The 14525-nt window shown below is 43.4% G+C and overlaps 1 pseudogene; it reads right to left on the bottom strand.

Annotated features, from left to right (window-relative positions):
• Positions 1-7015: 7015 nt before the first annotated feature.
• On the bottom strand, positions 7016-11555 carry LOC120884276 (tripartite motif-containing protein 75 pseudogene; annotated as a pseudogene).
• Between the last annotated feature and the right edge of the window lie 2970 nt (positions 11556-14525).

Genomic DNA, 14525 nt, shown 5'->3' with positions numbered 1-14525 from the left:
AACCAATATAATTTCTTTCTATCTTTTTTTTTTTTTGTAGTTAATTTGCACCTCTGAGGATAGGTAATTCTGTCTCAATTTTGCAGCCTCCCACCTATTAACTAATATATTTTAGTTTCAGCCCACACCCTGTGGATAAAGAGAAAGATCAAAGACCAGAACTACAGGAATTTTTCCCTTAGGGGGTTTTAATGCAAAACAGGGCGAGGTTTCCAGTCTTAAGAGTGAAAGTGAGCCCAGTGTGGTGGTGTACACCTTTAATCCCAGTGACTCAGGGTTCCTGAGTTCAAAATCAGTCTCAGCAATTTAGCCAGACCCAAATCAACTTGTTATGCTCGAATTCGGGACCCCCAAAAGACCACCAGAGACCCAAGATCGATGTAAACACAAAGAGGTGTTTATTGCGACGTAGCTCGGTCCTCCGCGTGCACACAGCAACTGGTGACGCTGAGAGGCCCGGAGCCCAGGGTTTGCAGCAGTTTTATACCTTCTTTGGAGAAGGCAGGGACCCCACATACATCATAGCATCTCTTAGCAAATCATCACACACCGCAGGAAAATCAAATAACAACTCTAAAACATGATTAGCACATTCACTGGCGGGAACAGGTATTTCCCTGTCTCATGCTGATTGGTGGCTGCTAGGGGGTTGCTATGGATCCCCACCTAGCCTGACTGAGTCAGGGACACCTGGGGCAGCAGATCTCTCCTGTTATTTGTAGATAAACCACTTAGAAGGGTGGGAATGTGCCTAGGAGTACTCTGTGGGTCTTTCCAAGGGAAAAGGTCAGGCACCCTTCTTGGACAGGCTTTGCTCTGAGATAGAGGCTGGTTTTTCAAACTCAGTGAGACCCTGTCTCTAAATAAAATATAAAAAAGGACTGTAGATGTGGCTCAGTGGTTAAATGCCCCTGGGTTCAATTCCTGGAACCCCCCCCAAAAAAAAAAGGACGAAATTGTTTTTGTTTCTATGAACTATAAATAGCTAGAGGGCCTGGGCATTGTGGCACACCCCTGTTATCTCAGGGACTAGGAGCCTAAAGCAGAAGACTTGTCAGTTCTAGGCCAGCCTCATCAATTTAGCAAGATCCTAAAAAATTCAGGGAGAGGGCTGAGGATGTGGCTCAAGCAGTAGCACGCTTGCCTGGCATGCGTGCGGCCCAGGTTCGATCCTCAGAGCCACATACCAACAAAGATGTTGTGTCCACCGAGAACTAAAAAATAAAAATATTAAAAATCTCTCTCTCTCTCTCTCTCTCTCTCTCTCTCTCTCTCTCTCTTTAAAAAAAAAAAAATTCAGGGAGACCCAGTCTCAAATTTTAAAATAAAAAGGGCTGGGAATGTGGTTCAGTGGTAAAGCACCCCTAGGTTCAATCCCTAGTACCAAAAAATACAAGCATGGTGGTGCACACCTATAATCCCAGGTACTCTGGAGGCTGAGGTATGAAGATCAATTGAGCACACCAGTTTTTTTGTCTTGTTTTTGTTTGCTACCAGGGTTTGGACCCAGTGGTGCTTAACCAGTGAACCACATCCTCAGTCCTTTTTTTATATTATTTAGAGACAAGGTCTCACCAAGTTACTTTCGGACCTCCCTAAATTGCTGAGACTGGGGGCTGAGGCTGTATCTCAGTGGCAGAGCATTTGCCTAGCATGTGTGAGGCACTGGATTCAATCCTTAACACCATATAAAAACAAACAAAGGCATTCTGTCCATCTGCAACTACAAAAATTAAAAAAAAAAATTGCTGAGACTGGATTTGAACTCATGATCCTCTTGCCTCAGCCTCCAGAATCACTGGGATTACAGTCATGCACCTCAGCACCAGGCTTGAGCACAAAACTTTGAGACCACCCTACACAGCCATCTCAAAACACATACATACACACACAGACACAAAGCAATTTCTCTCTCTCTCTCTCTCTTTCTCTCTCTCTCTCTCTCTTTTTTTTTGTTTTTTGGTATGAGGACTTGAACTCAGAGATGCTTTATGCTGAGTCACATTCCCAGCCTCTTTTTATTTTATTTTTTAAATATTTTTTTAGGGGGCTGGGGTTGTGGTTCAGTGGTAGAGGGCTCGCCTAGCATGTGCGAGGCCCTGGGTTCGATCCTGAGCACCACATAAAAATAAATAAATAAATAAAGGTATTGTGTGCAACTACAACTAAAAATATATATTTATTTATTTTTTTATTTTTTATATATTTAAATATTTTAAAAACATTTTTAGATGTGGATGAACATTTATTTTATTCATTTATTTATATGCAGTGATGAGACTCAAACCCAGTGTCTCACACATGCCAGGCAAGCACTCTGTCATTGAGCCACAACCCCAGCCCCTCTTTTTATTTTATGAGACAGGATCTCACTAGGTTGTTTACAGTTTCACTAAGTTGCTGAGGTTGGCTTTGAACCTGCAATCATCCTGCCTCAGCCTCCTGAATCACTGGGATTACAGGCATGCACCACTACACCAGCCAATTAATAAATTTTAACACTTTCTGAAAAAGAAGAACTAAATGGAGATAGATGGTAAGCATCTGTTATCAGAGAACTGCAGAGGGTATATTCTGGTTGTCTTTTTCACAGTGCACACATTCCCCTAGATACACTACTGTCAATGCACTAACAGCTCTCAAACCTATATCTCACTCAGACATCACTAGTAATTTTTTTTCAGATTCTAAATATTTCAGTTGTGTTCTGCTAGACATGTTGCATGTGGCCCCCTTGAATTTTTTTTTTCTCATCTGTAATATAAAACATGTACAAATGAAGCCAGATTAAAAGATAGGTAGCTAGTGTAGTTAGGTAAATGGGGTCTAAAATCCAGTAAGATAAGAAAACGGAGACCATTATGGAGAATGCAGTCAAGGAAACTAGAAGAGCACCTGGGGAAATTGAAATGTTAATGTCCCCAAGGCCTGGAACCCATCCTAAAGAACTGTTAATAAAGTAGCTCTCCGCAAACAAAGAGGTGCTAATCAAACCACCCAGGGCCCTTCCTGCCCAGATTGCACCTCCCTGCCCCAGCATTCCACCATTCTTCCACTCTTTGGCTTCCCACCTGCATTCTGTCACTGCAGGATAGAGGGGAACAAAGCACAGGAATGTGGGAGGACTAAAAGAAGACGCCCCCGTTCCACTTTTCTGGTCCCCTTCTTCCTCCTGGAGGAAGTCTTTTCTGCTGTCCTTTAATAAAGCTTCCACTTTCCACTCCACACTTGCCTCGCGTGCTTCTCTGGTGTTATACTTCAGCATTTGGGGAAGGAAGGACTTGTCACTGGTAAACAGCAGTAACACCAACACTTGTTCACTGGGACAGGGTTGTAGCTCAGTAGTAAAGCACCCCTGGGTTCAATCTTCAGTAGCAATAATAATAATAATAATATTTAAAGTACACAAAGGATGTAAATAGATTATATGCAATTTTATTATTTTTTTCACTACATCATTTTATTTATTTATTTATAAATATTTTTTTTAATTATTGAAAAACCTTTATTTAATTTATTTATTTATATGTGGTGCTGAGAGCCAAACCCAGTGCCTCACACATACCAGGTAAGTGCGCTACCCCTGAGCCCCAGCCAAAGCCCCTATTTATTTATTTTTATTTGTATTTGAGACAGGATCTCCCCAAATGGCTGAGACTGGCCTTGAATTTGGGATCCTCCCTCTTCAGTCTCACTACTTGCTGGGATTACAGGCATGCATCATCAGGTCTGGCCTGCCTTTTTTTTTTTTTTTTTTTTCCTTCTTTTTGGTACTGGGATTGAACCCAGGAGCACTTTTACCAGTGAGCTCCATTGTAACCCTTCTTATTTTGAGACACTGTCTCACTAAATTGCCAAGTGTGCCATCAAACTTGCGACTCTCCTGCCTCGGCCTCCCCAGTCTGTGGGATTATGGATAGGTGCCACTGTGCCTTGCTGGTTCACTTCATTCTTCATGAGGGACATGCGCAATTATGCATTTCAGTATCTTCAGGGGTTCCTAGGACAAGTTCACAATCCCCCAAACCAATTCCTGGATACCTAGGGATGAATATGTAGACATACACTAGGACCTACAGGTGTCATTCTCAAGAACTTGAAAGCCAGGCCCATGTGGTGCTGCAGGCCTCTAATCCCAGCTACTCCAAAAGCTGAGGCAGGAGGATGACAAATTGATGGCTAATCTAGGCAATCTAGGGAGACTCTGTCTCAAAATTAAAAGAAAGAAAAAAACAGAGGGCTGGGGATACAGCATAGTGCTAATTTTTGCCCAGCATGCAGGAGGTCCTGGGTTCCAATCCCCAGTACAGCAGAACAACCAACCAACTACAAAACCCTGAAAGCCATTCTTTTGAAATGTAATCATCAAAAAAAAAAAAAAAAAGAAAGAAATGTAATCATCAGGACTCTGTAGAAGGAGAGAATCCTAACTTCTGTAATTGCTAGCTAGTAGAAATGGTTGATCTAATATCTTTCTTTTCTTTTGTATTTTTGGTACCTGGGATTAAACCAGGGGTGTTCAAACACTGAGCCATATCTACAGCACCCGCCCCCCTTTCAACTTTGTTGTACTAAATGTGAAAAAGTACAAAGAATTCGCAGAGTGCAGTGGTACATGCCTGCAATCCTAGTGGCTCTGGAGGCTGAGGCAGGAGAATCAGAAGCTCAAAGCCAGCCTCAGCAACAGCAAGGTGCTAAGCAATTCAGTGAGACCCTATCTCTAAAAAAATACAAATTAAGGCTGGGAATGTGGCTCAGTGGTTGAGTGCCCAAGTTCAATTCTGGATATGGAGGTGGGGTGGGAACAAAATAAAACCAAACCAAAAAAAACTGTAAAGAATTCAAACACAAAAGAAAACATGTACAGCCTCTATAATATTCAACAGAATCTATTTTCTATTCCAACAGATGTAAAGTCACACTGTATAACTTCAAATAAATACCAGCCTTATATTTTATTAAATGCTCTGATATCTATTGTAAGTGAAGCACAATTTGCATGCCCCCTCATCAATGGCTTGGTTGCTACCCACTTCTCTTTCTAAATTTTTCATTTTGAGACAGGGTCACATTAAGTTACTTAGGGCCTGGCCAAATTACTGAGGCTAACCTCAAACTTGCAGTCCTCCTGCCTCAGTCTCTCAAGTCACTGGCATTATGTTATTACTCCAATGCACCTGGCTCTAATTTCTTTTTTATTGACCAAACTTGTATAATTTTTTCACTTCCCTGACTCTGCCCAAGCTCCAGCTCATTCCTCTTCCCAATTCTTTCATTTTCCCTTTATTTATTTAATTGTAATTATTTTTTTTTTTGAACTGGGGATTGAACTCAGGGTACTTAACCACTGAGCCATATCCCCAACCCTAGTTTGTATTTTATTTAGAGACAGGGTCTCACTGACTTGCTTAGCACCTCTACTTTTGCTGAGGCTGGCTTTGAACTCGTGATCCTCCTGTCTCAGCCTCCCAAACTGCTGGGTTTACAGTTGTGTGCCACCACACAACTATCTGTGCTATTAAGCACAAATTTTATTTAGGTTTTCCAGTTTGTGACTGCTTTTCTGTGCCTTATTCCATATTACACTCAGTATATTAAAAAAAATATTGTAGGGAGCTGGGGTTGTGGTTCAGTGACAGAGCACTTGCCTAGCACAGGTGAGGCACTGGGTTCGATCCCTAGCACCACATAAAAAAATTTAATAAACAAAGTAAAGTTATTGTGTCCATCTACAATCTAAAAATATACTTTTTAAAAAAGAATAATATAAGATTTTTTTCTAGGTGTTACATTTAGTACTTAAGTTTCTAGATAAAGACATACTGAAAGTTAATCAAAATTATTTTTAAATTCAAATCAATATGGCTGGGGATATACTTTGTGGTGGAGCACTTGCCTAGCATGCATGGAGCCTTGGGTTCAACAATCCATAGCACTCAAACAAATAAACAACCTAAATAAAACAGGACTTTCTTCCCTAAAAATACTATTTATTCACATTGCCCTAAACATTGTGGGGTTGCTCTTCCCCCCCTAATAATGAGCATTGAATTGAGGGTATCACACACACTATGTAAGTACTACCTCTGAAATAGGTCCCCAGTCCTTTTAATTATTTGTTTTCTGAGACAGGGTGCTTGTAAATTGCTCAGGCAGTCTTGAACTTTCAATCCTCCTGCTTCAGCCTCCTGAGTACCTGGGATTAGCTGCAGGTCCAAAGCACCTGATCTATTTTTCCTATATAACCCATTTTCTAAAACTGTACAATGTCAAAAACCTCAAAGCAATCAAATCAATCTCGCTCATTAAAATCACGTTTTATATTATGATAAGACTAAACATTTCATTTTACTGGCTTTTTATCTGATTAGAACTTTGTTTTTGTGCTAGAAACTGAATCCAGTGGTGCTGTACCACTGAGATGCATTCTAGACGACATTGCTCAGGCTGTCATTGAATGTGCCATCCTTCTGTACAGCCTTCTGCATAGCTGGGATTATAAACTAGAATTACAGGCAAGCACCACTGCACCCTATGGGTTTTTTTTGTTTGTTTTGATACTGGGGATTCAACCACTGAGCTATATCCCCAATCCTTTTTGTTTTGGACATGGTTTCACTAAGTTGCTTAGTGTCTGACCAAGTTGCTGAGACTGGCCTGGAATTTGAGATCCTCTTGCCTCAATCTCTTTTTTTTTTTTTTTTAAATATTTATTTATTTATTTATTTATTTAGTTCTCGGTGGACACAACATCTTTGTTGGTATGTGGTGCTGAGGATCGAACCCGGGCCGCACGCATGCCAGGCGAGCGCCCTACCGCTTGAGCCACATCCCAGCCCAATTGCCTCAATCTCTTGAGCCACTAGGATCATGAGCATGCACCACCACACCCAACTGTTTGTCTTTTTTTTTTGGGGGGGGGGCGGGGTACCAGAAATTGAACTTGTTATGCTTGAATTGGGGACCCCCAAAGACCACCAGAGACCCAAGATCGATGTAAGCAGCAAAGAGGTGTTCATTGCGAGCTAGCTCGGTCCTCTGCGAGCACACAGCAACTGGTGACGCTGAGAGGCCCCGAGCCCAGGGTTGGCAGCAGTTTTATACATTCTTTGGAGAGGGCAGGGACTTCACATACATCATAGCAAATCATCACACACCTCGGGAAAATCAAATAACAACTCTAAAACACGATGAGCACATTCACTGGCGAGAACAAGTTGGGTAGGGGTGATTGGTCAGTACAAAAGGGGGATTCATTTGAACTGATTGGTTTAAGCCAAGAGGGGTGTATGTGCTGAACTACATGGTTTCCCAACACGTTATCAACCACCATAAACTACTGGGAGGGTCATCTGGCATCCCAGGTATTTCCCTGTCTCATGCTGATTGGTGGCTGCTAGGGGGCTGCTGTGGATCCCCACCTAGCCTGACTGAGTCAGGGACACCTGGCACAGCCGATCTCTACTGTTATTTGTAGATAAACAATTTAGCAGGGTGGGAATGTGCCTAGGAGTGCTCTGTGGGTTTTTCCAAGGACAAAGGTGATATCCCTTCCTTGGACAGGCTTTGCTCTGAGATAGAGGCTGGTTTTTCAAACTCAGGGGCACTCAACCCCTAAACCATATCCTCAGCCCTATTTTGTATTTAGAAACAGGGTCTCACTGAGTTGCTTAGCACCTCAATGTTGCTGAGGCTGGCTTTGAATTCAGGATCCTCCTGCCTCAGCCTCCCAAGCCGCTGGTATTACAGGCGTATGTCACTGTGCTCAGCTGTTTGTCTTTTTTAAGAGACAGGGAGGGTCTCACTATTTTGCCCAGGCTGCAGATTCCCAATATAGTGTTAGTACAGCCTGGAGCCATTGTAGAGCTAAGTACAAAGTACACATATACTTCGATGTAACTTTTGAAAAAAATATTTTCTATCTGGGTTGATTAAATCTGTGAATGTAGAATCCATGGATACAGAGGGCTGTGTCCTTTCACAATTATTTGCCATGTATGTTAAAAGTGTAATTTAGGATGTCCTGCTTGACAAATAGCAACTAAAATCCTTTATATTTTCATTTATTTTTGTAGTACTGGAAACTGAACCCAAGGGTGCTTTACCACTCAGTTACATCTCCAGTCCTTATTGAGACAGGGCCTTAGTAAGTTGCTGAGGCTAGCCTCAACTTTGAGATTTTTCCAGCCTCAGCCTCCCAAGTCACTGGGATTACAGGTGTGAGCCATCATGTGCCTGACTCAAATTCTTAATAGACTGAACCTTGTATTGGAATGTGACATCATCTTTATTATTCTGTTTTATTTGTGTGTGTGTGGCTTAGGATGGAATCCAGGATCTCATGCATGCTAGAACTCTTATCAGCCCAACCTTTATTGTTCTGTGAAACAAACCTGACCTTTGCTCTGGATGGTGGTAACATCTCTATCCTTTAAAATGGTCTGGAAAATAAGCCAATCTCCCCAAACCAAAGGCCAAATGTTTTCTCTGATATGTGGATGCTGATCCATGTGCAGGGGAAGAATGGAGGAATTCTGGATTGGGCAGAGGGGAGTGAGGGGAGGGGAGGGTGTGTGTGTGGGGGGGAAGGATGGTGGAATGAGACAGACCTCATTACCCTATGTACATGTAGGACTGCACCAATGGTGTGACTCTGCATCATGTATAACCACAGAAAAAGTTGTGCTCCATTTGTGTACAATGAGTTGAAATGCATTCTGCTGTCATGTATAACTAATGGGAAAATAAAAAAATAATAGGTTCTTAAAAATTGTTAGAATATAAAATAAATAAAATGGTCTGGAGCAATTGTTGCCTTGCTCCTAACACATGAGGAACAGGAGACCCTAGGAGAACTGTCTTCCACAGTGATGTCTTCTCGGTTACCTGGAATTTCCAGGGAACTGATGAAATATGTAAATGTATCGGTGTGTAAAAACATGCATCTATACCAAATTTACTTGAGTTGCAAAATTACAATTTTTATTCTCGCATCTTAAAATTCCAGAAACACTTCCAGGTCATTCCCACATCTGTCCATTCCCACAACCTCTGTTCCTTTGAAGCAAAATTAAAAAAAAAAAAAAAAATGCTGAGTGTGGTAGCACATACCCAATTTTTAGTAGTCCTGTTAGAGTCTGTAAACAAGTCTGGATGGCGCCTGGCAAAATGCCAGAGGGAGTGGTTTGTGAAGTAATGCCAACGAGCCATTAAGTGTGCAGATTCCTTATTGGTTGACTGATGTATTTAGTTTATGTTAATTAGATAAGCTGTGTGGAATGTATAAATACCGTTCCTGACCTACAATAAACGGCTTCCACTCCTGCTGTATCAATGTACACAAGTTGTTCATCACCCCCGGCCCCTGGTTATTTTGCTGCAGCCAGACTGCGGCATAGTCCCAACCTCTTGGGAGGCTGAAGTGGGAGGATCCCTTAAGGCCATCAGTTTATTTAAGACCCCTGGGTTCAATCCCCAGTACAAAAATAATAATAATTGATGCTGACCAGGCATGGTGGTGTGCAACTGTAATCCAGCTACACAGGAGGCTGAGGCAGGACACAGGGAGAGTTGGAGACCAGCCTGGGCAACATAGTGAGACTCTCACCTCAAATAAAAAAAGAAAACAAAATTGGTGCTAGATTCACTGCTATTTCTCCATAAATGGCAGAAAGATGAAGCAATGCTGCATCTTCACCCTTCCAAATCTGATACTTCACAGATAATAAGAGGTTTTGAATCATAGCCAATACAGCAATAAGGCTTTAATGCTTCAGAAAATGTATCTCTGAAAGATTAGATGTGAGACTTGTTGTTCAAATTGTAAAAGGAAATCTCACCGAACTCATAGTCCAGATAAATGCCAATCCATCTGGGTTTTTCCATTAGCCACAGAGTGCCTGGGACAGTGCACTGAGCCACGTAAACGACATTGTACAACTGAATCATCCGGCATCTGCTCAGACATGACAGTGACCATTTCTCATTTCTGGAAATGGAGTCTTGACAAACCCCCACAATCCATTCAGGCATGTCATCCTCTTGGACTTCCCAGTAATGTCGGCCAGAATCTGCGAACCCAGAACCACTGGATAAGCCATGAATCTCCCTGGATTCAGATGAACAAGTTCCTCTCTCTGCACAAATGTCACACGCTTTTTATCCTCAGAGACAAGCAGATAAGGATGTGCTGTTTCAGGATCCAGGGTAACCTCTTCTCTAAACTTCTGTCTTATTTTCTTGAGAGCTGAAAACTGCAGAGGAAGAATGAATTCTTCTTTCCTTAACTGCAAGGACAAGAGAGCTGGGGATCTGAGGCTTTCGCACCTGTGGAAGATGCTCTTAATATCCGTCAGCAATTTCACTTCCGACATCATCTCTTTTCTGTCACCTCCATCATTAGATCTTTCATCTTGTAAATGTGGTCAGAAAATGCTTTCATGTTTGCGTTGAATTTCTTTTCAATAGCCCTCTCTTCTTTGTCTAACCTTGGCAGAAACTGCTTGTTGCTCCTGTTCTACAAATTGGTTCGGATACTTAAATTCAAAGGAGAATTTCTGTCTCTGGTGTTCCATCTTCTTTCTCAGTTCTAATTGATTTTGGTCCCAGATGATCAGTAATTTTTCAAGGTCCACCACTTGCCTGTTCGGGGGTTCAATATAACTTTTCAGTGTTTCTCTGTGGTGAGAGGCAGCCTCCTTGATGGGCCTCATGTAGTGGTTCTGGTGGTCAGGGGGCTGAGCACACAGGGCGCACAACAGCTCCAAGTCCTCCTCACAAAAAAGGGTCATGGCCTCATTGTGCTTCTCCGTAAGCTTGTCTCATCCTCCCTCTTCCTGCTCATATTGAGGTGGAGGAGCCTGGCAACTTCAATCATCCTTCCCAGCTGGGTGTTGCTCCTACAGTGCCCTTCCTCACAGTGATGATGACAGATAGGACTAGGGAAACCGTCTTGCAGATCTGCCCAGTAATGCTGGATGCAGGAGTGACAGAAGTTGTGTCCACATTCGATGGTGATTGGGTCTTTCGGGTCATCCAGGCAGATGGGGCACTTGGCTTCTGCCTGGAGATCTGCAAGGGCTGCTGCCAGCACCAGCATACTGTTACTGATGGTATGGACTCAGGTGGACTTTCTTGGGAGGTAGCTTGGTGGGTACTCTAGAGTGAGAAGTAGACACACCCTTGAATCTCACCCTCTCTCCTGTTCTGAAGGTCTCCTTGTCACTGAAGGGTAGTCTTGATGTTCTTTTTTTTTTTTAAGATAATTTTTTAATATTTATTTTTTAGTTCTCGGCAGACACAACATCTTTGTTGGTATGTGGTGCTGAGGATCGAACCCAGGGCGCACGCATGCCAGGCAAGCACGCTACCGCTTGAGCCAAATCTCCAGCCCCGTAGTCTTGATGTTCTAAGAGGCCACTGGCCTCAGTGACAAAAGACAGGGAGCCAGGAGTTCCACTGCCACTTGTAGCTGGTCAAGGATTGATTCATGAACTAGCTGTTAAGAGCAGACCATATGAACCCAAGCTTAACAATTCTTCTGGTCAGTAAGATAACAGGACTCCAAAGTGCTTGGCTGTTCCTGAGGGTGAGAAAATATCATTCATTTAAAAAAGATTACCATTTTACTGGTGATGCTTCTTTTTTTTTTTTTTAAACATTTATTTATTTTTTAGTTTTTGGTGGACACAAATCTTTATTTTATTTGTATGTGGTGCTGAGGATTGAACCCAGTGCCTCGAGCATGCCAGGCGAGCGGGCTACCGCTTGAGCCACACCCCCAGCCCTGGTGGCGCTTCTTAATGCCACATGAGACAATCACTGTCTCTTGTTTCCACCCCTAGCCAACTATGCATGGCTCCACAGAATTGCAAGTGTGGGAGTCTGGGGGTTAGATCCTTTGTCTCTGGGCTAGAACATATCTGAGGGACCTGGGAAAGGTTCTTATCATACTCAACACTAAGAAACTAAAGTACAGCTGGACGTGGTGGACACATGCCTGTAATCCCAGCAATTTGGGAGACTGAGGCTGAAGGTCCACAGGCTTGAAGGCAGCTTCAGCAACTTAACGAGGCTCTAAGCAACCTAGGAAAACCCCACCTCAAAGAATAAAAAGGGGCCGGGAATGGGAATGTGGCTTAGTGGTAAAGCACCCCTGGGTTCAATCCCTAGTACCAAAAAATAAAAAAAGAGGCTAGGGGCAGTGGCACATGCTGGTAATCTCAACTGTTCAGGAGGCTAAGGCAGGAGGATTGCAAGTTGAAAGCCAGCCTCAGCAACTTATGGAGACCCTAAAAAAGTTAGGGAAACCTGTCTTAAAATTTTTTTGAAAAGAACTAGGGATGTGGCTCAGTGGATAAGTGGCCTTGGGTTCAATTCCTAGTACCAAAAAATTAAAAATTAAAAAGATCTGGTGGGTGGGGGTATGTATGTAACTCAATGATAAAGTGCCCTGGGTTCAATCCCTAGAATAAAAAAGAAAAAAAAAATCAAGTACAAAAGGGTAAAAAATCCAGCATCACTGCTTTTTTTTCAGTACTGGGCATTGAACCCAGGGCACTTATCTACTGAGCCACATCCCCAGTCCTGTTTTGTATTTTATTTAGAGACAGAGTCTCACTGAGTTGCTTAGTGCCTCCTTGCTGAGGCTGGCCTTGAAATAGAGACCCTCCTAACACAGCCTCCTGAACTGCTGGGATTACAGGCATGTGCCACCATGTCTGGCCTGTCCCTTCTTAACTTATGTACACAGTTCATTCTACTATTCTTCTTACCTCCCCTCTCTCTCTCTTTTCTTTTCTTCCTTTCCTTCCCTCCCTCCCTCCCTTCCCTTCCTTTCTTTAAATTGCTGGTGCTGGCCTGGAACTTGAGATCTTCCTGCTTCAGCCTCCTGAGCCACTGGGATTACAGGCGTGAGTCACTGCTCCAGGCTCATGTACCAGTTTATAAGAATTAAGACACTCCTAGTTGAGTGTGGTGGCACGCATCTGTAGTTCCCAGGAACTCAGGAGACTGAGGCAAGAGGATCACAAGTTCGTGGATGACCTGGGCTATTTAGCCAGACTCTGTCTCAAAATAAAAATCCCCGAGAAGGGCTGGGGATGTGTTCAGCAGTGAAGCTCTCCTGTGCTCAATCCCTAGTACAGGGGGCAGAAAAATTAAGAAGACCGCAGGCCCCACCAAGTTCTTTTTTTTCTTTCTTGGTAACAGGAATTGAACCCAGGAGCCCTTGACCACTGTGCCAAACCTGCAGCCCTTTTTTATTTTCTATTTCAAAACAAGGTCTCATTCAGTTGTTTTAGGATCTCACTAAATTGCTGAGGCAGGCTTTGAAATTGCAATCCTTCTGCCTGAGCCTCCAGAGCGTCTGGACTTACAGTGCACCACCGAGCCCAGCACTCCCCAAGTTCTCATACTGCAGCCTTGAAAATTTTGTCCTCAAGTTTGATCCCTAAAATCCACCTTAAGTGTCACTTCTTTCGGAAAGACCTTGGGAAGCCTAAATTCCTAGGGTGACACCTAATTCTACACTACAGATCCACCCACTCAGCCTCTGGCTATGATATCCATTATGCTGTCTGCATCTTCTGCACCAATGGGTTGGAAGATTTTATTCTTTGTCCCTGGTTCCCACAACCTAAATGATGATCGGTCCTCTTGCATTTTAAAGAGCTGATTGTGGGCTGGGGATGTGGCTCAAGCGGTAGCGCGCTCGCCTGGCATGCGTGCGCCCTGGGTTCGATCCTCAGCACTACATACAAAGATGTTGTGTCCGTCAATAACTAAAAAATAAGAAAATCTCTCTCTTTAAAAAAAAGAGCTGATTGTTCCTCTAGCTTTTCAAAACCAATCACTCCCTCATCTACCCCACCGTGTGACCCCAGACCAGCGAAGGAGCGGCGATTAGAACTCTCCCACTTTCTAGCCATGTGGGAAGATGGCGCTATAGAGATAAGGCTTTTCAAACAAGCCTGTTACGAGTGTCCTGGTCTTAATTTGACCCTCTAGCTGGTCTCATAGAAATAAAAACACCAGCTGGGGCGGTGGCACAAGCCTGTAATCCTAGCAGTCCTGGAGGTTGAGGCAGGAGGTTGCGAGTTCAGAGTCAGCCTCAGCAACAGTGAGGCACTTAGTGAGACCCTGGCTCTAAATAAAATACAAAGCAGTGCTGGGGATGTGGCTCAGTCGTAGAAGGCCCCTGAGTTCAATTCCTGATACTCACTCCCCCCAAAAGGAAGAATACAGTAATGAAAAAGTTGACCCTATCATGGGGGATGGGTGGAGGGGTGCTGGGGATTGAATCCAGGGCCTCAAGATTCTAAGCTCAACCTCAATGAATGAACTACAGCCCAACGGGACTGAGAGGCTCAGTTGAGACCTACCGGGCCCTCCTCACTGAAGGAGGTCCGCCTAAACCTCCTAAAGATCTCTTCCAATTGGAGGCTCCACTCCAATTAGCCTCATTGGGCATGCGCGAGTTCTTTGCCCGCCCACTTCCAGGGACAAGCCAATCACTGTGCGCACGA

This window comes from Ictidomys tridecemlineatus, chromosome 14, assembly GCF_052094955.1.
Source record: "Ictidomys tridecemlineatus isolate mIctTri1 chromosome 14, mIctTri1.hap1, whole genome shotgun sequence".
Taxonomy (NCBI): domain Eukaryota; kingdom Metazoa; phylum Chordata; class Mammalia; order Rodentia; family Sciuridae; genus Ictidomys; species Ictidomys tridecemlineatus.
Note: the sequence above shows the minus strand (reverse complement) of the source record. Positions and strands in the feature narration are given on the sequence as shown.